This window comes from Grammomys surdaster, unplaced genomic scaffold (genome assembly GCF_004785775.1).
Source record: "Grammomys surdaster isolate TR1022 unplaced genomic scaffold, NIH_TR_1.0 279, whole genome shotgun sequence".
Lineage (NCBI taxonomy): Eukaryota > Metazoa > Chordata > Mammalia > Rodentia > Muridae > Grammomys > Grammomys surdaster.
Window position 1 is genome coordinate 8,179,806 of NW_021604720.1, and position 25,034 is coordinate 8,204,839.

Here is a 25,034-nt window from a genome sequence, read left to right on the forward strand (position 1 = left end):
CTAAATCAGGATTTGTGAGAGCAGACTCTGCTGATAAGGTATTCACAGGGGCAAAAGAACGGGCTGTTACAATTGATAGAAAGATACAATGAAAGGGAAGAAAAGATTAAGGATATACATCGTGTGAGTGCAGTTGGAAACAGTTTACATGAGATTTAATAAACAGAAAGGTATTCTTAATTACAAATAAAAACCTTAACTTTCAAGAGCTTAACACAGGACAAACAGGAACTTATTCTTTACTGCCTGAATTGCACACAGAGCCCTTAATGGGCAAGGTACATTTTTCCTGAGTTGGTCTCCCATTAACATGCTGAGGATATTATTCCTGTTTTGGTCTCAAACCAGAACAGAGGTTCAAAGTCTGTTTCGGAATTTTCCTGGGGACTCCAAAGGTATGGCCTATGTACCCATACAAATAAGCAAAATAATAATAATAACAACAATAATAATAACAATAATAATAATAACTTTGATAAACCTTGTGTAGTAGATACTAGAAATGGAACCCACTATGAACAACCAATGATTACACTGAAGTTCAACTTGTTAAACAGTGATTGTTTTTTGTTGAAGTTACTAACAGGAATATGGGTGAGAAACTACTCACCCATATGAGTGCCTCCAATCAAAGCTCCAGCCTCACCCAATAGCCCATTCCCAATACAGGTACAACTCCTGAAAGCTGCAATACAGGGGCTCTCAGAGCAGCTTGCAGGCAGCTCAATGGTTCAAGAATGCAAATTTCTACTTTGCAAGATCTAAGATATTTTGTTATTTCTCTATTACGTGTCTCCCCATCTCTCCTGGAGGGAATATTTCCATTTGGAGGTGATTACATCCAATAGTGAATCGGTGAAATGCCAAGACAGTGAGTGAGTATTTTGTTAACATCCTATACTGCAGGTGGCAATAGAAAACAAAATGGTAATACACAGTCTGCAGAGTTCTGCATGACCAAGCTCCCGACTACCTCTCCAACTTTATCTGTTCCACCATTCCTTCATTATTCTGTAAATCTTGTCTTCATTCTGGGTATTGCATTATGGTGTTCCCTTGTTCAAAGTTACTATTAACTCTGGTACACTGGAATCTATCACCCTTACAATTTCATATGTTTGGAGCCTTCTCATATTAAACACTCTTCTCACTGCTGAGAGAAACTACTCTCCGTTGAATTATAAACTTCACTGATAAGTTCCAATGCCTGCTTTCTGGTAAGAGATAAATGGAAATACTACTGTTATCATTTGTTCATAAGTATTTACTCAACAAATTAATAACACTAAGTTGTACTTTTCATCATCTTAGTCTCTAAGTAGATAGACGTTGATAAGAGCCCATAAAGGAGATAGTACCATAAGAAAGATTGCCTGTTTAATTGTCTATCTATAGTTTTACTTGGGAAAAGGAAAACCTAATTTTCTGCTCTCATATATTTTGTGCTACTATATCAGAACATTTGAGACTTGGTATTATAAAAGGCATAAATTTATTATTGGTTCACAGAGACTAAAAAAGCCAAGAAGAAGGGGCTGTTACCCAAAACAAATCTTTCTGCATCAGGCTTCTTATTTTCCTCAGATGCTAGAAGGGAACATGAGTAAGGAAAAGAAAGACATTGAACTCCCAGCCTGAAGTTCTGCTGTGGTCAACGTTAAACTTATGAGTGTGGAGTCCTAATGACCTAGAGATCTCTCACTAGGCATCATCTCCCAGAACCGTTGTATGAGGCATTAGGTGTCCATTACTGAATTTTAGGGAAAGACACTCCAACTATATCATCATTTGTATGGCTTCTTGGCTTATAGATCATGACTCTGTAATAGCCAATATTGGTTATCATTTAAATCCTCAAAAATTGTCTCATGAAAGTAACTGTTATATTATATACTTTACCTTTCAATGTTTTTATATTCTTAGATTATAATATAATTAAATCATTTAACCTTCCCTCTTTCTTCCTCCAAACACTCTCATACACTCTTCCTTGTTCTCTTTCAAATTTATGGCCTCTTTTTTTAATAATTGCTGTTACATGTATACTAATACATCTACAAAACAACTCCTGTACCTAAGGCTCAAGGATCATTAAAGAAGAGGTAGTGAAAATATTTTAGTAACCAGATGACCAGGGAGTCATGAGACTCTGTTTTGTAGGAATATCAGAATCTGCACCCATGAGGTCTCACAAATATAACTACCAAAACAGTAGGTAGGACAACAATAGACCTGCTAAAGTGGATAGGGTAAGGCTGGGAGACCTTAATTATAAACAAAGAACTATAGGCAACTAAGGAATACTGAGCACAAGGAAACATAATCCTCCCCAGGGAAGAGCATACAGTTTGGTTATCCAATACCAAAACCAAATGGTCAGCCCTGAAGACATACATATAAGCAGTCTTATATAAACTGAGCAGATTATATTAATATACTTAAGAATCTAGTTGTATGTAGTGGTAGTCCTGATGCTAAGGCCTTGCTCCCCAATTAGTCTTTAATCTATCAGTAAAGATGCCAATAACTCAGGTGTAAAGTGATCGTAATGATATAATTTGTGTTGTTATAAATTCTGAAGCAAATTTAAGGTAACAAAGCTATGCAGTTAGGAACATCTTTTTACTACATTTCTGTTTCATGGAAATTCCCCAGTTTTCTATTTCAACCTTCAATCCTACTTTACACATAGCATCTTAAATTTCTCCAGAGATTAAAATAATGAAAGCAAAACCTAAATCACAAACAGCAGGCAGATTATAAGCCCCTAGATTGCTGAGGGAGCTCCCTCAATGCTTTCCTCTTAATGATACTAATAAAAGAAAAATAAAGTGGTAAACAATACAAAAGTATATGCATGATGCCTGTTCTGGCTAACTCCATCTCACCTCTACACAAGCTAAAGACATCTGGGTCGAAAGAATCTCAATTAAGAAGATGCCTCCATAAGATCTAGCCATATGCCAGCAAGTCATTAAGTCTAAATTAATGATTGATGGGGGTGGGCATGGCACATTATAGGTGGTTCCATCCCTGACCTTGTGGTTCTGGGTTCTGTAAGAAAGTAGGCTAAGCAAGCCCAGAGAGCAAGCCAGTAAGCAGCACCCTTCCATGTTCTCTGCATCAGCTTCTGCCTCCAGGTTCCTGCCCTGTTTGTGTTTCTGCCTTGATTTCTTTTGATCATGAACTGCGATACAGAAGCATAAGCCAAATAAACCCCTTCCTCCCCAACTAGCTTATGATCATCTTCTTTCATCACATGACATAAGCCTTAGCTAAAACAAGGGTTAATCAACAATGAGTCATATGCCCAAAAGCCATCCTGACTTCTGAGAAAATAGGGGCATCTAAAGTTGGTGGTGCTAAAACTCGCCAGTAGAGAACAATTTGAATTATAAAACTTCTTGTAAACTGTTTATAACACATTGATTATTTTTTGTACTGGGAATTTTATCTATGTTTCCTGTGGAAAGGATTATGATACAATTACAACTTATACAGTCCCCTTTCTACCTCCAAATCTCCCACATACCCTGCCCTACATTCTTATAAATTCATGGCCACTTTTTCATGAAATGGTAGTACATGCATATATGTATCTGTACATACATATACATTCCTAAATGTATCATGTTCAGTCCACATTATGTCATCAGATGATACTTTGATTTCCAATCTAGTAGACTAAAAATATCCTGGCCTGATCTTTACCTAGATATCAAAATATTATACAGTATTATAAACTGAGGAGGTATCAGTGACTAAGCCTAGAAATTGACCAGTGGTTTTACATTGTTTTACAGAATGACTCCATGGGAAACTCAGAAATATATCTTACTGAGCCTGAATGAATAGATAGATGTTTGAAAATACATTTGACCACAGAAAACTTTTTTAATTATGATACATTAATGTAGCTCTGGTAAGAGTTTGCTACCACAGCCATCAACTGCCACCAAAATTACTATGAAATGTGTTGACAAAACTAAGTAAAGTCTGTGTAAATTACTGTAATAGCAACACCACCCTGAAAGAGACTCAGAGATGTTTCAGAAGGGATGGATGTAGTTACTGGGCATCTGAGATACGCATTTTATGTATTCATAGAATTGAATGCATTTACCAACCAGATGATTTTGAGTTGGTTACATGAAAAAGATCTCAACAGAAAATACTTATGTGTGACCTGTTAGTCCTTATCTCTAAACTGCCTGAGTTCCTTCCATCATATTATTCAGGAATAGCAGCTATTGGACAAATAGCTAAGATTACAGGTGTGAGCAATCTGCAGCCCACAGGTTGCATGCGTCCCAGCACAGCTACGAATGCGGTCCACATTTTGCATATTGGCAATGTTATGCCATGATGACAAAAGCTTGCACACTGTTGATATCCCACTTGTTTTTATCTGATAGTATTCTAAGTCTCTCTTAACTCTCTTTCCTTTTTACTTCCCAACTCCACTCCTACCACCTGCTTTAAGAAATGATCCTTTATTCCATAGACTTCCAAGCTTTTTCTATCTTATTTGACATATATCAATCACCATGCATTTGTAAGCACCAAAGTTCCCAAGAGCCACATAATGTGACATCACATCAGTACTGATAAGATGATGGGGACCCAAAATGTAGTCTGGGATGTGCCACTCTTAACAGCTTTGTGAGATAGAAATACGAGATCATGAACTCCCAATGTCTTTTCAGGGGGGAAGTTACTCACCTCTCACCTCTCACTTCCATCTTGTTCTGGGCCAAATCTAAAATCAAATATTTAAAACCATTTATCTTTTGCTTATCATATCTTTTCTTTAATATAAAAACCCAAGTCAAGAAAAGATGACAATTTAACTTTTGTTAACAATTTATTCCTTACTTTGTAGCGACCATAACCAGGGGTTAGGCACACACACAGGTTGAGGGATTGGGCCGTCCACCCATCTCAAAAATATTAACCCAGAACTATTCCTGTCTAAAGAAAATGCAGGGACAAAGAGTCGAGCAGAGACTGAAAGAAAAGCTATCCAGATACTGCCCCACCTAGGGATCCATCTGAAGACACCAAACCAAAACACTATTGCTGATGTCAAGAAGCTCTTGCTGACAGGAGTTTGGTATAGCTGTCCCCTGAGAGGCTCTGCCAGAGCCTGACCAATACAGATGCAGATCCATGCAGCCAACCATCAGACTGAGCATTGGCACCCCAATGGAGGAGTTAGGGGAAGGACTGAAGTTTGCAACCCCATAGGATGGACAATAATATCAACCATCCAGCCCCACCCCCGAGTTCCCAGGGACTAAACCACCAACCAAAGAGTACACTTGGAGGTATCCATAGATCCATCTGCATATGTAGCAGAGGATTGCCTTATCTGGCCTCAATAAGAGAGAAGGCTCTTGGTCTTGTGAAGGTTTGATGCCCCAACATAAGAGAATGCTAGGGTGGTGAGTCCGGAGTGGGTTGGGGAGCATCCTCATAGAAGCAGAGGAGAGATGAAATGGAATATGTTTGCAGAGGGGAAACCAGGCAGGGGAATAACATTTGAAATGTAAATAAATAAAATAACCAATAAAAATAAAAAATATATAATTTATTCCTTAAGACCCACTTTGTTGGGTGCCAATTCCTAGCAGAAAGTGGCTACCATCTTTGCAGCCATCTCGGGTCATATATCCTGTCAAGAGACTTGTTTTTCAACAGCCCAGCTGAGCACACTGTGATAAACATCTTGTTTTTCTCACATATCTTGTTTTGTTGTTTAGTGCCCCAGCTGCAAGGCACACATGGTAAAACATCTTTAGCTGGATTCCCCTTCCCCTACTTATGCTTATATATACCCATGATTTTCTCTCAATAAAGGGGACTTGATCAGACACCCTGTCTTATCTCCATTCATTATATCTCTTGCCCCTCCATCTTGCCCCACTCTCTCTCTCTTGCTAGACCCGGTTGATTGACCCGTGCAGGCCGGGTCACTTGATGCCCAAATGTGGGGCAGCAAGAGCTGGAGCACCACTTGATACAAATTTTAATAGAATTAAATTGCATTGAGTTTAGTCTATCCCTCCTACTCAGGTGTGTAGTCGTGCTAAATTCCTGTGTTATACTAAGGTTCAGTTTTCTCAAGGGGAACACATGGATCATTTGGCCTTATATTTCATATTAGGAACTTTACAGGAGGGACTGGAGTGCTAACTCAGTGTCTAAGAGTGCTTGCTGATCTTCCAGAGTACCCAGGTTCAGTTCCCAGCTCCTACATGGTGGCTCACAACCACACTCAACTGCAGTTCAGGAGATCCAATATTCTTCTGACCTCTGTAGGCACTGCAAACAGGTAGTACAAATGCAAACATGTATGCTATGCACATCTGTAATACATGTACAGACAAACACACCAATGTATGCAAAACAAAAGGAGATCAGAACTGAATAACTATCACCTATTTTTCAAAGTGCCTGAAAACCAGTTCCAAAAATATATCAGATATGCAGTGTTGTGTTTACTCTGAACAGGCTCGCTGCCTGTCATCTTCTTCTCTCCTGGATTTTTTCTCGTGTTGTTTATTTATTTTGACATAAGCAGAAGCAATCTTGCAAGATAAATATTGTGCAATACAAACAGAAGGCTGTCAAATTTCAAGAAAAAAGATAGACAAGACAACTCTGAGGAATCCAAAGGCCCCACATCAGCAGCTTTGAGAAAAAGGAAGCTTCTGGCACATTCCTTTCATCAATCTCTGCATGTCCTTCCAAATTTGTCAAATTACTTGCCTCAGGGGGACTGAAAAAGGGAAATCACACTCTGAATCAGGAGGAATGGTTGACATGCAGAGGCAATGATGATAGACATTTCTTCATCTGATGGCCACATTGTCTCCTCTGAGACAATTGTTAAAACACTGGGTTAAAATATACAGGGGTACAAATAAGAGTGCTTTACGTATTTTGGCTTCAAAAACTAAAATGTTGGAAACTTTATTGAAAAAGTTGTAGGTACTTCTCATGTTAGATGAGAAACAAAAAAAATAGGGAAGGGAAAGACATTACGTCTAAATATGGAGTCACTGTTGCAATTTTAAGGCTATAAAAAGCACCACTGCATTGAAATACTTTTTCACCGTGGTGAATAGGCTATTTGTCCTGTTGTGAGGACTACTTTTATACATCCACTTGACTGAGCCAGAGAGTGCATGCATATTTGTTTAAGCAGGATTTCTGGTTGAGACATAAAGTACAGTTTAACCTGCAACGAAATTCTTCTCCTGCTATGATCATGGGAAAGCCAGATTTTATGCCAGTAAATACAGTATTTGGGTAAGTATAGCATAGACATCCCATGCAACAAAGAGAAACAGGGAAGAAGGAAAGACGGACAGGATTAAAGTAGGTTTAAGATCTAGCAAAGAGTTCCATGAGATCTCAACTTTGCAGACTCATCCTCTTTAGTTTGATGTTGTGCCTTGTAAACTTACTGGGTGAACAGTTGTATTTTCAGGACCCGTTGAGATGGAAGTCCAACCTCCTAGGCTCTTCTATGTGCAGGTTACAGCTTCAAGCCTTAGCATGAGCCATGAACATCTTTAAAATTCTTTCAATATAGTTTTTCCCATCTCAGATAATAATGAATGTAGCTTCAGAACCAAACAGCTCTACAGATCCATGACTTAGTCCTATAGGATCTGAAACTCCAACAGCTTTCTTTCAATCATACTGTTTGCTGTGACCCTCAATTTAAATGGGAACTCCTTCTGCTGGGATGAAGGATTGGAGCTAAGATTCACACCTAATCTGACTTCCCTATAGAGTGATTGCTTGTAATTTTGTATTTTTGTAATGCTGCTATGATGAGACTCTTCAAAATCCATAAAGCCGTGGTTCCTTTCTATGTAATTCTTTCTTTTGGCTGTTTTTTAATTTTAAAAAACTTGCAAATAAATATAAATATCATACACCAAAATCAACCATACCCAAAGTTTATTTAACTTAATGAACTCACATACAATTAGAATTGGCATTGGAAATGGAACCTGTGAGGGTTCACATTAAATGCTACTACTTAATTCTGTCTTCAACTCTTCTTTCTCTTTTCAAAGTCTGTTAATTGCAGACAGGAAGTGGAAGTGAGTTGTGCTTTCCACAGTTCCTTTATAAATCTACTAAGTCAAATTTTTAGTTTCATTATTTATGCTCTACAAGTTACTAAGACAGTAGCATGACATAGCCAAGTTATTTTGACTTTATAACAAGAATTGTCCTTCCTATTGTATTCAATAATCTCTTCCCATTTCTGTATGAAATATTACCCAAATGGCTTTTGACATTCCTACTTTTACCAAAGGAGAGCTAATAATTAGTTACACATTTGTTAAGTAGAATTATTTGTTTTTATTTAGCCTCCAGATTTTGGTTTTTGTTTTGATAATGATCAAAAACAATGTTTGTTTTTTGTGCTAGTAATTCCTAGAACACACTAACAATTTCCAGCACACACCTGAAATTTGGTCCAAAGCTGCATCCATATTTTAGGTCTTTATTGTAGCCATATCTAATTTCTCTGTGTCAGAATATAGCTCGGGGCCTGTGAGGTAGCTCAGTAGATGCGGGTGCTTGCTGACAGGTGTGAGGACCTGGGATTGATTAACACGGGGAGAGTAGAGAACTGATTTCTGCAAATTGTCCTTCCTTTTCTACACATTGCACAACATTCTCAAAGAACTCTCAATTAAAGGAAAATAAAGTGATACAGTCATTGTCCTTGTTAGTTTACAAATGAAAGTGACACAGAGTGTCAGCTGTTTTGCTCAAATTTATGACATGCAATTGGATGACGAAAGAACCAGGAGAAGAAAGTAAGAGCACCTTCCTTGTTATCTTTGACATTCCACCTTCAAAAGTTTACTTTCTATGTTAATATTACTTCTACTCACTGGGAACTGTTAGTACCCACAGGATAAAAGCCTTTCCTAATGTGGTGAGAATGTAGATTTCAACTTAACTTGGAAGCTGCCCACCCTGCGTGTTCCATGAGCTGCTAGAAAATGTTGAGTTAGAACTCCCCATACACATTATCAAATAAACACAAAGTCTTAAACTTTCAAGAGCAAAGTCAAACATCATCTGGATGAGCCATAGTGACAGTCTATGGTAATCTAAATTACATGGAGATGTAAAAGGAAAACCTCAAGGAAAAATATGTATATACAGTTTGATGGTTGAACTGAAGATATTTTAAAATTATTATTAGATTCACTTCCTTATTTGTGTGTTTTTGTATGTATGTATATGCAAACCCACCCATGCATGCACATGTAAATATATGTGTATTGGGGTACATGCATGCCATAATAGGAATGTGTAGGCCAGCTGTTTCTCTCTTTCTACCATGTAGATCCCAATGATTGAACTTAGGTCTTCAACTTGGTAGCAAGCACCTTTACCAGGAAACCCAGTTTACAAGGCTTGAGCTTTAGAAATTCAAGGCAAGTTAAAGAAAATTGATATAAACTTGGCAAAAATCATCTCCTGATAGTTTGGAATTGGCAGACACAATGAAGATGTTTGAGTCATTCTCATTCTTATCTTCATAGAGTTGAGTTGTCCTAAAACTTAGGGTACACTTGCCTCAACTTTCCAAGTGAGAAGACTCTTGAAAAGCTAACCATTTTCAAATAAAAACGGATGTGAGATCACATGACTTAACTATTTGTTTGATAATTTGGTTTGCCAAAACTTTACAAAAGAAAAAAATGAGTAATCCATTCTTCAGTACACAGTGCTTCTATTTTATTAGAACTTCCTGTTAAACTTTAAAGTCATGTTAACACAAGTATCGAAAATCATCAAACCAAATTTAAGAAAAACTGAGTAGTGTGTGGTCATATGCACTAGTAATCCTAGTACTTGACATATTGAGGCAGGAGGATCAGGAGCTCAAGACCAGTCTCCGCTGCATAGAAAAGTAGAGGCAAGCCTGAATTATATGTGGTCCTGCCTTAAAAACAAATAAATAAGCAAATAGACATATATACCTACATATACACATACATTAAAAAGAAAAGAAATGAAAAACTTCAGCCAAACGGCTAAAGTGAGAGATCTTGGGTTATGGACTAAATTATGCACAAAACTTCTCTCTTATATGTTAAAGCCTGACCCCTCAGCATGAAATATCATTAGGTATGAGACACTTAGAATCATAGTAAACATTACTGAGGTCCTTAATCTGACAGAGATGTTGGCCTTATAAAGGAAATCAACAGAACTGTCTAAAAGTATCTTCCCCTCTAAGGACATGTAGAATAGAAGAGAACATAAGAAGAAGCCTCTCTACAAGCCAGGGAGAAAGAACTCACCAGAAACCAGACTTCGAAGGCACATTAATCCTGGATTCATAACTTCCGAGGCATAAATATCTGTTGCTTTAGCCACTCATTCTGTTATGTATTCTGTCTGGCAAGCTGAGCAGATTAATGCCCCTGGAGTATCGAATGCAGACAATATTACCACTGTGAAATAGAGAGGCAACAGTGAGAATGGAACCCAGGGAGAACTGAGCTGTAACAAACACTTAAAGACTAATGAAAATTGCTATTCAGAAACACTTGAAAGGGAACCCAGAGTGTCATTATTAAGTGATACTCTCAACCAGCCTCATTGTCCATCACAATGAAAAAGGAAAAAATAATAATAATAAATGATAAAGGACACCATAATCAGCTGCAAGAATAAGGGGCGCTGCCTGTACTTCTAGTAGGAATAGATTGAGTAAGTTTGTTTGTGTGTTTGTTTATTTGCTTGTTTTACAGTCACCTTATTTCAGTGGTTCTTACTGGTTAACATTTTTTTAAGTGCCAATTCCACTTCCAGTATCTTGAGAGTTGAGACATTTGTCATAATCCCTATTGTATGACTCAGGAGGCTTTGAATGAGTGAAATCTTTATGTGCAGACATTCAAACTCTTCTGAATAGTCCCTTGGGTATTTCTGGAATGTTGGAATGTCTTGTTTAGAAACTGTTGTGAATTCTTGAATTTCACCTTGTAAGAATCCATCCCAAAGGACTAGAGACAACAAATGGTTTTCTCTCACCGTCTTCTGACAATTTCACCCAGAACAGTCAACTCATAACCAGAGCAATAAAAGTAAATTGACTACTCCCAAGGGCACGTGTCTGTAGCAGATTCCAGTAATACACTGACATGAGCATTCTTTAAATGCTGATGTCTTGCCTTTTCATGCTTTTATAGGTTCTGTTATTGATTTGTTTATATCCCATTTGCTTGTTAATGGTTTAGAAATATATTGTACAGTATCTAACTCACCATTATCTTACTTAACTCATAGTGTATTTTCCCCTTTATTTGTGGCAATATTTGGGATTGCTTATGAAGAATAAGATGAGAATACAAATAGTTTATCTTCCACAGTGAAGAAGATGGATATTTACTACAATATATAAATGGAAAGATGGAGCAGCTTAAATGTTGAGATAAACTAGAATTTAAGCCATCGCTTTAGACAGGCTATAAAAATGTTATTAGGAATTTGCTACGGAAACAAAAGAAAACTGCTGCTTCTAATTCTTTCTTGGCTTAATCATCCAAAAATTTAATAGGCTGTGTGCCTAAATGGGAGACAAGATTTTACAATTTTGGAATAAGGATATGTTTATACATTCCCTTTAAACTTCCTTTGCAACTGAAACTAGAGACCTGTCACTTTAATTGGGATAGAGAAGGACACAAATTCTCTCCTTACAAACGTATTTTTTTTTGTAAACCAGGTGAAAGAGTCACCATATTTGCACGGATGCTTCTTATTTATTCAAGTATTCATAATATGAAGGATCTGAAGCATCTCTTATTTATGTTTTATACCTGTCACTCATCCAACTAGGAAACCCTAACCAAAGCTTTGGAAATATAATTAAATTCTTAGAAGTGATTCTTATTTCAATTTTAAGATAAATATATATTTTAATGCTCTAAAAATTAAATGATTTATACTTAGTTAGTATATTTACTTCCAAGATACATTAAGTAGTCATTAGTTTCTTTGTTTAAGAATAAGTTAAAGTTTAGAAAGCCAATAACCTGGAAGCATAAAAGATCCTTTGGTCATCACTGTACAATCTCAAGAACAAGGTGAGATTGTATTTGCTTCTTTTCTGCATTCTTACATAGGGAATATTTACCAAGTCCTCTTTACTCACTAAACACTGTACCAAATTCATTCTTGAATGGGAGTTTTAAAAGTTTAGTTCCCAATTGACTGACACTGTCTGCATCATCAATCCTTGGTCTCTCAGGCAGTCTTCAATTAGGTCCTCTTGCAGGAGATGCCTTTGTGGCTGCGCAGCCCCAGGAATTTATATAGAGGTGGCCACCACCTTTCTTTTTACATGGCTCCACACACCAACATACATACGTATGCATCAATACCCACATATTGCACACACATATTGCTACTACAAACATATACAACAGAGAAGTTCAAATTCATCCTTAGCTAGATATCAAGTTCGATGCCAGCCTTGATGACATGAGTCCATGCTACAAAAAGCAAAGCACACACAAACAAAGTTCAATGTGTTCACTTTGGGCAGGATTTAGAAGCCAAAATGGAAAATAAATCAATAGAAGTGGCAACAGACCCATGTCAGACACAAGAGATTCTTCAAGAAGACTATTCTTTGACTTGATGACAGCACATCAGACACAATCTAGAAGCATATTAACAGAATTGTATCCCTTGAATATAATTTTCTTCATGGTTCTTGTGTGTGAGTTATATGCACATGTGCACATTCATGAATATGTGCAGGCACACATGAAGGTCAAAAGTTAACAATATTGTGTGTCTTTCTCTATTGCCCTCCATCTTACTTTTTGAGAAAGGGTTTCTTCCTGGACCTGCAGCTTTTTCTTGTAGATAGACTAGCTGGCCCTGAGACCCAAAGAACCTCTTATATATGTTCACTCCTCTAGTAATATAGGCTTGTGTGTCTAGCTCCAACGGGGGAATCTAACAACGGGTGTTGCATGTATGGCAGCCACATTCAGGCTGAGTTATTTCATAGCTTTCAATTGTTATTTAAACAAAATTTTGTATGCATCTGAGAAGTAAATAGCACCCATCACAGGAAAAAAAATAAGTTTAGCTGTAATGCTTAGAGTTCTGTTGCTGCTCATTAGCTTTGGGTTTAAGTAAAGTGAAAATCATTTCTTGGGAGATCTTTGATTTTATTTATTTATGTTTCTAAAAAGAACACTGCATAGAATTAGCAGTTACGGGCTGGAGAGATGGCTCAGCGGTTAAGAGCACTGACTGCTCTTCCAGAGGTCCTGAGTTCAAATCCCAGCAACCACATGGTGGCTCACAACCATCCGTTAATGAGATTGGATGCTCTATTCTGGTGTGTCCGAAGACAGCGACAGTGTACTCATAAATAAAATAATAAATAAATCTTTAAAAAAAAAAAAGAATTAGCAGTTACCAAACCATTCAGCTCTAAGATGTCTTGAGTATTGACCTATGCTCCAATTATCCAGTTTTGAAAGATTTTGAAACCTTGAATAAATATGTAACTGAAAGCCTTCTCTGAGTCTGCAATAACTTGAGCGGGACCCAGGATAAAACATAAAGTCTTACTCTCTTAGGGCTCTTCAAAAGAATAGAGTAACTGAGGGTGCGGTAATTGGAGCTGGATCTAGGACACTAAACAAGGTCAATGTTTCTGGGAGCTGGACAACAGCTGCCTTGTGGAGCACCAGGACTGCTCACCCATATAGGTACAGGATTATGAGTTTGCTTCATCAGATCTAAAGCAGTCATTGATGACGCATTGATCCCAATGAAATACCTATGGTATCTACATAAAGATGGGGGAACTTACTTCCCTTCACATTTAGTTGTCAATCTTGTCTTTGTGCTATTAAACTTGTATTCAAATGTCATAAACAAAATGACAGGTGGATATTATGCACATAACCCAAAATAAATTAAGCTGGTTGCCTACTAAATGTGTAAATCTACTATGATATTCTTGTTTCACTTACTACTCCAGAATTAGGATACTGTGGATGGGTTCACAGCTGTATGACTTGCAAGCCATCAACCCTCTGTATCTTTGTTCTAATAGTAACATATTACTCGATCTGAAGGCGTATCATTTATTTCCTTTGGGTGAGTATAAAGATTAAGTTGTCACAAAAACAAATGGCTAAATAGATGGATAGGTAGAAGAACCAAGCAAGCAAGCAAACAAACAACAAACAAACAGAAAATTAAAATTTGAAGTTGTAACTTAATACAATTCACCAAACTTATAATAAATGGTTAGAAAGATAGCTAAGTTGATAAAGTGCTTTTACTTGATCATTAAATTCTGAGTTCAAATCTGCAGCAACCATGTAAAAAGCAGGAGCATGAATATCTGTCCCTGTAATCCAATTCCTGGGGAAACAAATGTAAAGGATCCCTGAGGGGCATGAGGCAACCAGCCTGCCCAAATCAGTAAGCTCAAAGTGCAACGAGGGACTACATCTCAAAAAAGATGGGAAAACTTATTGAGAAAGCATTGACATCTGCTCGCCAATCATACCTGTGCATGCACACCTGCACGCAAATGCATTCTCACAAATACATACAGAGACATACAAAATCACAATAAAACTATTGGCTTAAACGTTATTCTTTAAAAGTACTGGATTTAACTAATAATGGAAAGATGTAGAAATAAGTGACTTCCAGGAAATGGCAAAACTCTAAATGTTAATAACCATATAGGAGGCACACAAAAGATGCTTCTGAAGAGTTCTAGACACCAATGAACTAAGATACCAGGAAGTCTCATTCAGATATAGATGGCTTCTCTTTTGATTGATAGTATGATTTCTCAGAATATCACACAAACAGGTTAAAAGGTAATATATTTTATGCAGTATTGGAGAAAATGTCATAAAATACTGATTGCACTAGAATGGATATTTTAAAGGTAGTAAATTCCATCCTGCTGAATAGATTTTGTAGAACCTGGACTACTAAGGAGTACTAAGAATGCTTACATGTTCCCTAAGGTACCTTCATAATCAGATATATTGGATATTTCTCTCATATGTTATAGGAAGGCCACACATAAGAGCTAAATATGCTTCTTAGACATAATGTATTGGCAGGGAGGAGAAGAAAATACCTTAGGTGAGATACAAAGAGATTGACAGTTGTAATTGTTTGAGCAGTGATGGAAGTTACAGATGAGGGTAGAGGAAACTCCAGGACACAGTCAGAAGGCCTTAAGATGTACAGGCAGTAAACTCATTCTATTGTATCTACACAGCAGTAAGCAACCAGCAGGCAGACCCAGCTGACTGGTTTGCAGGGATCTGTGCTCAGGCTTGTCTCTTCCCTGAAGCACATGAAGGGGTGAAATAAAAGGAGTGAACCACTTGGGCATGAAAAGAATACCTGTTTCTTTATTTGAGGAGAATCATTGTGAGTCTCTTCACATGCGCTTAATAATCAGGTTCATTATTTTCCACCTGAAGAAAATGCATGTTGAGTTTTTCTTGTACCCTGTCATCACCTTTTCCTGTAAATCTGGGCATTCATTCATTCATTTTGTAACACCCATTGATCCCAAACAATGTGCTAATCATACTTCTAGATTCCGGGGATAAAAAGCGATTTAGATATGATCTTTGATTCCTGGAACCAAACTCTCAGATTTGTGTAAGAATCATGTAAAAAGCCAAAGTTGAATAGCAATGCAAAATGATATGTGTGTGGATGAACGAACTATAGCAAAAAAATAAAAAAATAAAAAATAAAAATGGAACACATAATGAATCAATTCTCCAGCTAGCTACTTCCCAAAGAAAAATGTTACTCTACACAGATATTTAATTCCCTGACTTGGTAAAGAAGTGCTAGGGTCAGAAAATATAATTTATCCTACCTTGACTGATGTAAGAAATACAGTCTGTTTACTGTGAAGACTCAGAGTTATAACATATACTATTATTAGGCTAATTATTTTATTAAAATCAAATGCATATTTACTTAATTGAGGTTAAATTGAGGTTATTTTCTGTCTTAATTCATAATTACTTATTATTTTTCTAGCTCTAATAAATGAAAGTAGCTTTCTGTTTACCGGGATCCAATTCCCAGTCTTGTCTCCAGCTCTGAAGCAGAGCATCCTTGGCAGCCATTCCCTGCCCCCTTGATTGTTTTCCCTGTGGATCCCACAGATCTTCCCCTTCTAACTTCCCTTCCAAAGATTGTTGCTTTTTCCACAGACTTAAATTCCAGCAGGTACTCCCTGATAACCTATACCAAAAATATCAAGCAGGCTTACCATAGTTTTTCTCACTCTGTTCCCCATATCCTATCCCATAACCACATCCCCAGCTCTGTTGCAGAAGACTTTTAGCAACTTCCCCTGTGTTCCATCTCCTGTGTATCACACAGACTTCCCTTTTCTAGGTTTCCTTCTCCTCTAACTTGTTGCTTTGTCCCAGACCCCAACCCCAGCAGATACCTCGTGTTAACCCAAGGCCTGTGCCCCCCAGGACAACAAGTAGACTGAAGGCATACCCACTCCTCCCACACTGCTCCTGAGAGCAATTCTTAGGTATGAACCAAAAAGACATTCCAGCCTACCACAGGACTCTTGGTCAGTCATATTCATTGCTGCTATATTCATGATAGCCAGAAACTAGAAACAACCTAGATGTCCCATAGGAATGACAAAAGAAATGTGGTACACTTACACAACGTAGTATTACTGAGCTCTTTAGAAAATGGCATCGTGACACTTGCAGGAAAATGAATTGAAATAGAAAAAGTCATCCTGAGTGAGGTAACTCAAACTCAGAAACATAAATAAATATGAAATATATTCAGTTAAAAGTGGATATTAACCATTAAGTAATGATAAGCAAACCACAATCCTTAGATCCAGAAAAGAGGAGGGCTAAAAAGAGGCTGCAAGGAACTCCCTTGAAGGAGGAAGTAAAGTAAATTTTATGAGTAGACTGGGGTGCATGGGAATGAGATTAGGGGGATCAGGTGAGGGGGAGATGGGGTAGAGGGAGAAAGTATGGGGAGAGATGCCTGGAATTGGGGGATGTTTGGGGAATAATATTAAAACCTAGTACGTGGAAACCTCCTAAGATGTGTGATGGTGATCCTATTGAGAACTCCTATGATGGGAGATCTGATTCTCAATAGGCCATCTCTTGTCTCCAAGACAAGGCATCCTGTGGCAGGACTGGGTTGCATTCAGTTGAGTTCTTGATCAAGGGAGTTCCATGGAAATCCCCAGACAAGCCAGTCTTTTGTGAAGACAAACGCTAGTTCTCCATAAACTGACAGCTGGCTCCTATTGCTGAGGGCAACATCCACGCAATTCACTGAACGTGGAAAAGTCGAGCTGGTAACTATCTGGAACCTTCACCCTTATATTTGACTCTCTTTGGTGAAGAAAAGTACTCTGTAGGTTAACAAAACAGAAATGTGGAAACCAAGCTAGCCATAAAACCTTTGGCCTATAATATGTCCTGCCTGGAAAATATGCTAGGACAATGGTGTCACAGAACTTGTGGGAGTAGCCAGATAAAGTCTCCTTTGACTTACGGCCCATTCCACAAGAATGAATCCATACCCAACATTGCTTGGGTAACCAAGAACCAGAGACTAGATAGCCCATGGCCCAGGGTAAAATCAAACATTACTGGCATAAACAAACAAGCAACACACAAAAAGTATCAATAAAATGACTCCTAGTGATATTCTGCTATTCTCATAGATGTGCCTCATCCAATCATCATCAGAAAGGCTTCCTCCAGCAGCAGAGGGGAACAGAGGCAGACTAAGATATATATTACACAAGGAGGGATTGTAAATGGGAGGTCTCCGTTGAATCCTTCTCCTCAGAGCTCAAAGAATCCCAAGGAAGAGGAGGCAGAAAGATGTTAAGAGCCACAGGAGATGGAGGTAGCCAGGATAACAAGGTCCTCTGCATCAAGTAGCAAGGAGCTTAAAAGCTCACGGAGCCTAAGGGCCTGCATGGGTCTACACCAGGTCCCCTGCATATGTATTATAGCTACCAGCTTACTATTTTTATGGAACTCTTGACTATGAGAACAAGTGTGTCTGATTCATGGGCTTGCTCTTGAAAATATTTTCCTTCTGTTGAGTTATCAGGTTCAATGTTAGTTTGCTTCATCTTACTGTATTTTATTTTGTCATCTTCGTTTTTTTTCTCTTAGAAGGCTGTCCTTTTCCAATGAGAAACAGAAAGGGAATGGATCCAGAGAGGAGAGGATGTGGGCAGGAACTGGGAGGCGTGGAGGGAGGAAAAACAATAATCAGGATATATTGTATGAAAAAAGAATCTATTTTCAATAAAAGGGAAAACGTTTTTAACAAGACAAAAGAAACAAAAAGAAAATAAATGAAAGTAACTCTCCTGTAATTCATAGCTATTGTATCTTAGATATATGTCTTCCAATAACTTGATAAAAATACTATAAACCCAATTTTAACTGGAAATCACAACCCCACTAATTTTCAAATTTCTCTAAACAATTATAAGAGGAAACCAGAAAAAAAGCTAACTGAATTACCAATACCAGAAAAAAATATGTCAAATATTAATTACAGAAAATTTTGAGACCAGCAGATGAAATAATATTAAAGGGAAAATTTAATATTTATTAATGTTGACAAGGAAAATTTGATATTTTATGTTTCATAGTCCTGGACATATAATCTTCTGCATAGCTACAGCATTGTTTTTATTATTATTACTTGTAATGAAGCACATGAATGTCTGGAGTACCAAAATAGCTGTTGAGACCACCTGTTGCTCTTTCACAAAAGAAGAGTTTGGTTCCTAGTGTCAGGCGGTTAGCAACTTTCTGTAAAGCCAACTCTCAAGGATCTGGATCCATTTTCTGGCCTATGTAAGACACAGGGTATACACAGAAAGGGCGATATATAAAACAAAATGAAATCTATCTATCTCTCTCTCTCTCTCTCTCTCTCTCTCTCTCTCTCTCTCTCTCTCTTTCCCTTCCCCCTCCTCCTCCCCTCTCCTTCCCCTCCCTCCCACACACAAGAATATAAGCTTTATTGTGCTCATGTGACACATCAAATGAAAAACATTTCAGACAGTCCATGTAAGTTGTCCCTGGATTAGAGTTCTGACATGAACACTTGGAGAACCTGCTTACTATGTAGTTACAGAAGACAACACCACAGCTGGAATGGATGCTTCTGCAACTATTCAAGTACTTACAACTCAAGAAAAGCATCAGGATGCATTAAGCAAAGGAGAACAAAGGAAAATAACTTCATAATGATACCCCAAAAAACCTTAGCTAGTTGAAGTTTTGATTAAGATTAAATAATGGGCTCTGTATTTAGATTAATTAGGGAGAAGATCACAGTAGGCAATAGGTAACTGCGTGAAGCCATCTGTTCCCTTTTGCAGTTGTATATAAGAGCTATCCACTAGCATATCAGGGAACATGGAGAATTAATTAGGCAGCAAATGAAATCTCCTCCCAGATGGCACCCATTGCCTTCTTGCAGAGGCAAACCAGCACATCCGTGTGACTTTGGATTCCTTCTGTTTGCCCCCTTGAAGTTTTCAAGGACCATTTTAGTCTGCCCATTTTAGCTGCCTATTTTTTTTTTAAAGCACAGAGGGTCTGAAAGAGATGATTTAGCACCTGCAATTCCAGATCCAGGGGTTCTGACATCATCTTCTGGCCCCAATGTGTACCCACACATGTGATATACACTCACAGGCACATACACACAGAAACATACAAACATGGATAAAATAAAAAAATATTTCAAAATGTAATAATAGAAGAAAACTATGTGGAGCTGAGCTTCAAAAGAAAATACTTGCTTTCAAATAATACTATGAGAATTGGCAATAAATTTGACCTTCCATATTGTTATGCATTTTGCAGGGGTGTTTGTTTATTTTTGTTTTGTTTTGTTTGTTTGTTTGTTTGTTTGTTTGGACTAGTTTATGTCTGGGCTGTCACGAGATTATACTGATCACTCTGAAGATGGGCTTATTTCCTTTAGCTAACTCTTCACAGAAATACCCTTCGAGACCTTCCTAGAAGTTTGTTTCTTAGTTGATTCCAACCCCATTAAATTTACAATCACTATTACCCATCACAGCAACAAACACTTTGATATACCTAGGCAATATCTCCCATGTTTGGACTAGGTGAAGAGCCATTTGAGATATGACCTTTCAGACTACATAGAAAATAGTGTTTTAGAAAACTAAATTATACTTTATAAAAAATTTTAAATGTAATGTAAAGAAACATGATACTATTTGGGGCAACGTATAGACATAGGAGGAACAACTGACCTTCTAAGAGATAAGTAGCCTGCACATCAATAGCCTGCCCCTCAGCATCTGTAGATGCTATCTGCAAGGCTTTCCAGCTCTCTGGCTCCTACTCAGAAACTGTACCTTTCCACTCATCCATTTTCATCTTCTGCCTGAATCTCCTGAGACTCCAACATACTATCCTGGAGTTGAATCGCCTTCTGTGTGCAGGTTCAAATGCCATTACTACGAATCCAAGAATCTGGAGTGAGGACTCTGTGCCCTTGAAATAAATTTTAAATGCCTTTGTTCCTTTCATCAAGCAGATTTAAAGGATGGATTCATAATTTCTCTAAGTTCCTAGCACCACTCTCTTCTAGTGTACCTCTTAACAACTCAATGGGTATTCTGATTTTATTTCTATTGATCTTGCCTTTTCAATAGTGCCTTTAATACATGTATATATTAGGAGATTTATCACACTCTTAGATTTCTAAAGACAAAAATTTAAGGATGTGCCCCCAAAGACTGTTGTTTCCCAGTTATTCAACAAAACACTGTTCTAAGTACTAGAGTGAAGAGACTTTGTGGATATAATTAAGGTCATTAATCACTAACTTTAAAAATAGAAAGATTGTCTCATAGTATCTGGTGAATCTGCTATCAGAAGTGGGAGTCTTGGAAATACTTGGTCTGTTGAGGATGGAATTCAAGATCGGACAACAAAGAATCAGATTTATTGCAATGAGAGATAGGAAAACCACAGTCCAGAGAAGATTTATTACAGTGACAGAAACCAAGCATTTACTGCACAGACACAGGATCATGTTAACCAGAGATGTAGGTATGAAGTTTAAGATTCTGGGTTTGTTATCTTTATAGTAGCTTAATGAGTATTCCTGGGGTGGGTTGCATATCCATTCTGTTAAAGTAACTGTTTCTATCTCCCATAGCATGATGGACCAGATCATTCTTTTATATTATTCCTTTCTGTATTTCTCTTGCAAAATCCACAAGGAGGGTCAAAAGTGCAATGTAAGTGATATTATAATGAAGTGGGTATCTTCTGACAATACAAATGAGAGATATGCATCATGGATAACGAGATCCCACCCCATATCCACTGCTTCATCGGGAAGAACCAATCAGACTCTTCAAGGATGTTTAACTCCAAAAGGAGCAATTATATATAACTGACATGAGAGCCAAAGGCTGTTTCATTGGTTACTCCACAGCTAACACCTAATCTAACCAACCTCAGGTTGAATTTGTTCACACCTGTTCTAAAAATAAGAAGATAAATTATAAAGACTCAGCTAGAAAGAAATGGAAGAAGAGAAAGCAAGGGTCATGCCACAGCAGAGGAAATATTGGACTGATGTCAAATATGAGGAAGATTCAGCGTCCCATTGCTTGGCTTAGGGAGTCTATGTGCTCAGAATTGAGAAAGACCCTCAGAATTGTCCCTCCACAGACAGACAACAAGGAAAAGGAGACCCAAATCCTATTCTAAAAGAACTATACTCTGGTGTGAACTTGAGACTACTGAGTAGATTCTTCTCAAAAATATCCTTCCTCAGTTAGACCCAGTAGCCAACAACTTGTTTTTAGTCTCCTGCAACTCAGAACTCAAGGCAAGCCTACACATATGACTCTCAGACCTTGTTCTGAGCTACTAAATTTATGATACTATGTCATAGCAATAGGCCTTTACCTTTGACCATAAGAATGTCATATCCTGATAGATTTGAATCTCAGAATGAACAGACCATATATAAAGAAGTGATACTTAACACACAAACCCTCAACATGTTTGTAACAATGAAGTCTTTATCATAGGATGAGAGTAGATATTGGAAAGTGTTTATTATTATAGCCGAATCCAACAAAGTCTAATTTTTCTGTGTCCATTGCAATTATTAACACACACATATACATGCATTCACACTTATGCACATACACACACACACACACACACATCACACTAAAATAATCACTCAAAAACCCGTTTAAAATGTTTTGTCAAACTTTCTCATTTCTTCATACACAAAATATGAGAATCATCAGTTCATCCAAGAAGATTCTTATCCTTTCCGAGATAGAACCTGAGGATGGTTCTGTTGCTAGAAGCTCAAGTGTGAAGCGCTGCATGGCTATATGTGCATTACCTTTCCATCAACCCCTATCCCATTTCTCCTGGGTTCTCCTCAGCACTTTACTTCAATTCTAATCAGTGTTCGGTTTCTTAAGTAGAAATGAACCACTTCTCAAAACTTTGGCCTTCTTGGCTCAGGTTCTGCCCCTATCTCTTTCAAGAAGTATGGCTTGTCTTTCTCCAACAGAGTTGGGTAACATGGCTTTAATGTTCTGGTTTGACACTTTTTGCCTAAGTTTTTAGCTAAAGACATGGTTGACTGGGGCATATTAGAAGAGTTATAGCACTCATCATACTTCTAAAATATTTTAAAAGTTTCCAGTCAGCTCATCAACACAAGTCATATATTTTCTCCTTCCCCTCCGCCTCTTCCACTTCCTCTTATGAGGTTATAATTATTATGGATAGTATATAATGGTTTATAAACAATGCTCAAATTCCTTGATCCCAGAAACTAATTTTTCTAAGATAAGCATCGAAGGCAAAATGATCTTTAATGACTCCATTAAAGAAGGAAATCTATCTTTTATAATTTCTTAACACTACTTACTTCCCAACGTCATTAACTCTCCCACAAATGAAACATAAACTAAATTATGTTTAGAGTATTAGTCTGCAGTGCCATTTCTAAAATGTAATGCATTAGAAATAACAAACTGAAAATCCAAGGGAAATACTTTGGAGTATTTCAGGTATTTATATGGACAATTTCATTAACGCCATTGAACAGTTGATTATCAGAAGTATATTCCTCCTTTGATTTAATAATTGGTCAGATTTTTCTGGCTTCGTTTTTAACATCAATTAATCCATGTAACTTGAACAGAAAGAATAAATCTATTAATTCTAATAAATTTATACAAACAGAAACATATGTAAATCTACTTAATTTCTACAACAACTTCATAAAAATATTGGCACAACACACAAGGAATATATATGCTATAAAGAATTTTTAGCTAATTAAAATTTAGTAAGATACAAAGAAGGATTTTAGGCAATGTGAAGATTTTCTCAAAATTATATATTTTTAATTGCTTTATGTAGTAGAACACCATCAAACTGATGCTTATAACATCTATCAGAAATCAACTAATTGGGTTTTATTAAAAATATGATGCTGAGAGGAATTTGGTCTTTGGTCCATCCAGTCTCCAGTGCCCAGGTCTGGTCAGTAACCCACTATGCTGCACCCTGTTGCACTGCAGACCTGCTTGGTGAAGAGGGGCATCGTCAAACATCTGGAGCCAGAGCCAGAGGAAGAGATTATTGCTGAAGACTATGGTGATGATCTTGTTAACTATGAGGCTACCCAGACAGAGGGCCTGCCACCAAGCTGGTACAAGGTGTTTGACCTTTCTTGTGGATTCCTTTATTACTGGAATGTGAAGGCAAACCTCATGTCCTGGCTCTCACCACATGACCATAACTTTGGTGCTACCAAATATTCCAAGAAACTTGGGAACAGTCATGCAGATGCTGAGGACAAATCAGACCAGAATCATAAGAAGTTGGACAGAAATCATGAGAAGTCAGGCTGTAATCACAAGAATCCAGACAGGAACCGTGACAAAGCAGACTAAAACAAAAGTAAGTCTGGCTGAGAACAAGAGCAGAACTTTGAGAAAGTGATGGTGGGGGAAGAGGGAGAGAGAGGGAGGGAAGAGAGGGAGGAGAGGGAGGGAGGAGAGAAGAGAGGGAAGGAGGGAGGGAGGGAGGGAGGGAGAGAGGGAGAGAGAGAGAGAGAGAGAGAGAGAGAGAGAGAGAGAGAGAGAGAGAAATTTGGCCAAGACAGGGGACTGAGAAGACAGCCGCTGGGCCCCTATTTCAGCAGTGTCCATATTCTTCCCCAGGTGCTCTCTCGGCTCCAATGTGTAAGCCTCCAGAACCAATTGGCAAGACTGAACTTCCCTGTAGCTTTGGCAGTTTGTACTTCTGTTTCTTCCTTATGACTCTGAGGAGAGGACCCATGGCTTCTCACAGGCCGAATAACTATTCCACTAGTGAGCTATACTCCCAGCCCCTTTGTTGTTCTTAATAAAAGCTTGTTTTGTGGATCATTTTACATACATACATACATACATACATACATACATACATACGTATGTACATATATATATATATTTTCCCACAAACAGAGTCTTCTTTGTCCTGTCCATGGATAAACATCCCATTAGCTCTTTACACTGTAGACATCTTTAAACATGTAATGAACAACACTAACTTCTGTTGGAAATAGTTTGAAGTTAGCTGTTTTTAAAAGCATAGTACTTTGCAATATGTTGAGGCTGGCAACCTAATATTCCAACATACCCAAAACACGAGCAAGGGAAATAATCTAGTTGTGCCAATCAACTGACCAAGGGACTACCGCTCAGTAAGGTATGACCACTTCAATACATGCTAAAGAGACACGTGGAATAATTACCACTTAAATGACATCATGTTACATTCATTTGAGATATCTCTCTCTCTCTCTCTCTCTCTCTCTCTCTCTCTCTCTCTCTCTCT

General features: G+C 37.7%; 1 pseudogene; it reads left to right on the plus strand.

Annotated features, from left to right (window-relative positions):
• Positions 1-21,325: 21,325 nt before the first annotated feature.
• LOC114629284 lies at positions 21,326-24,475 on the plus strand (annotated as a pseudogene).
• Positions 24,476-25,034: the final 559 nt, after the last annotated feature.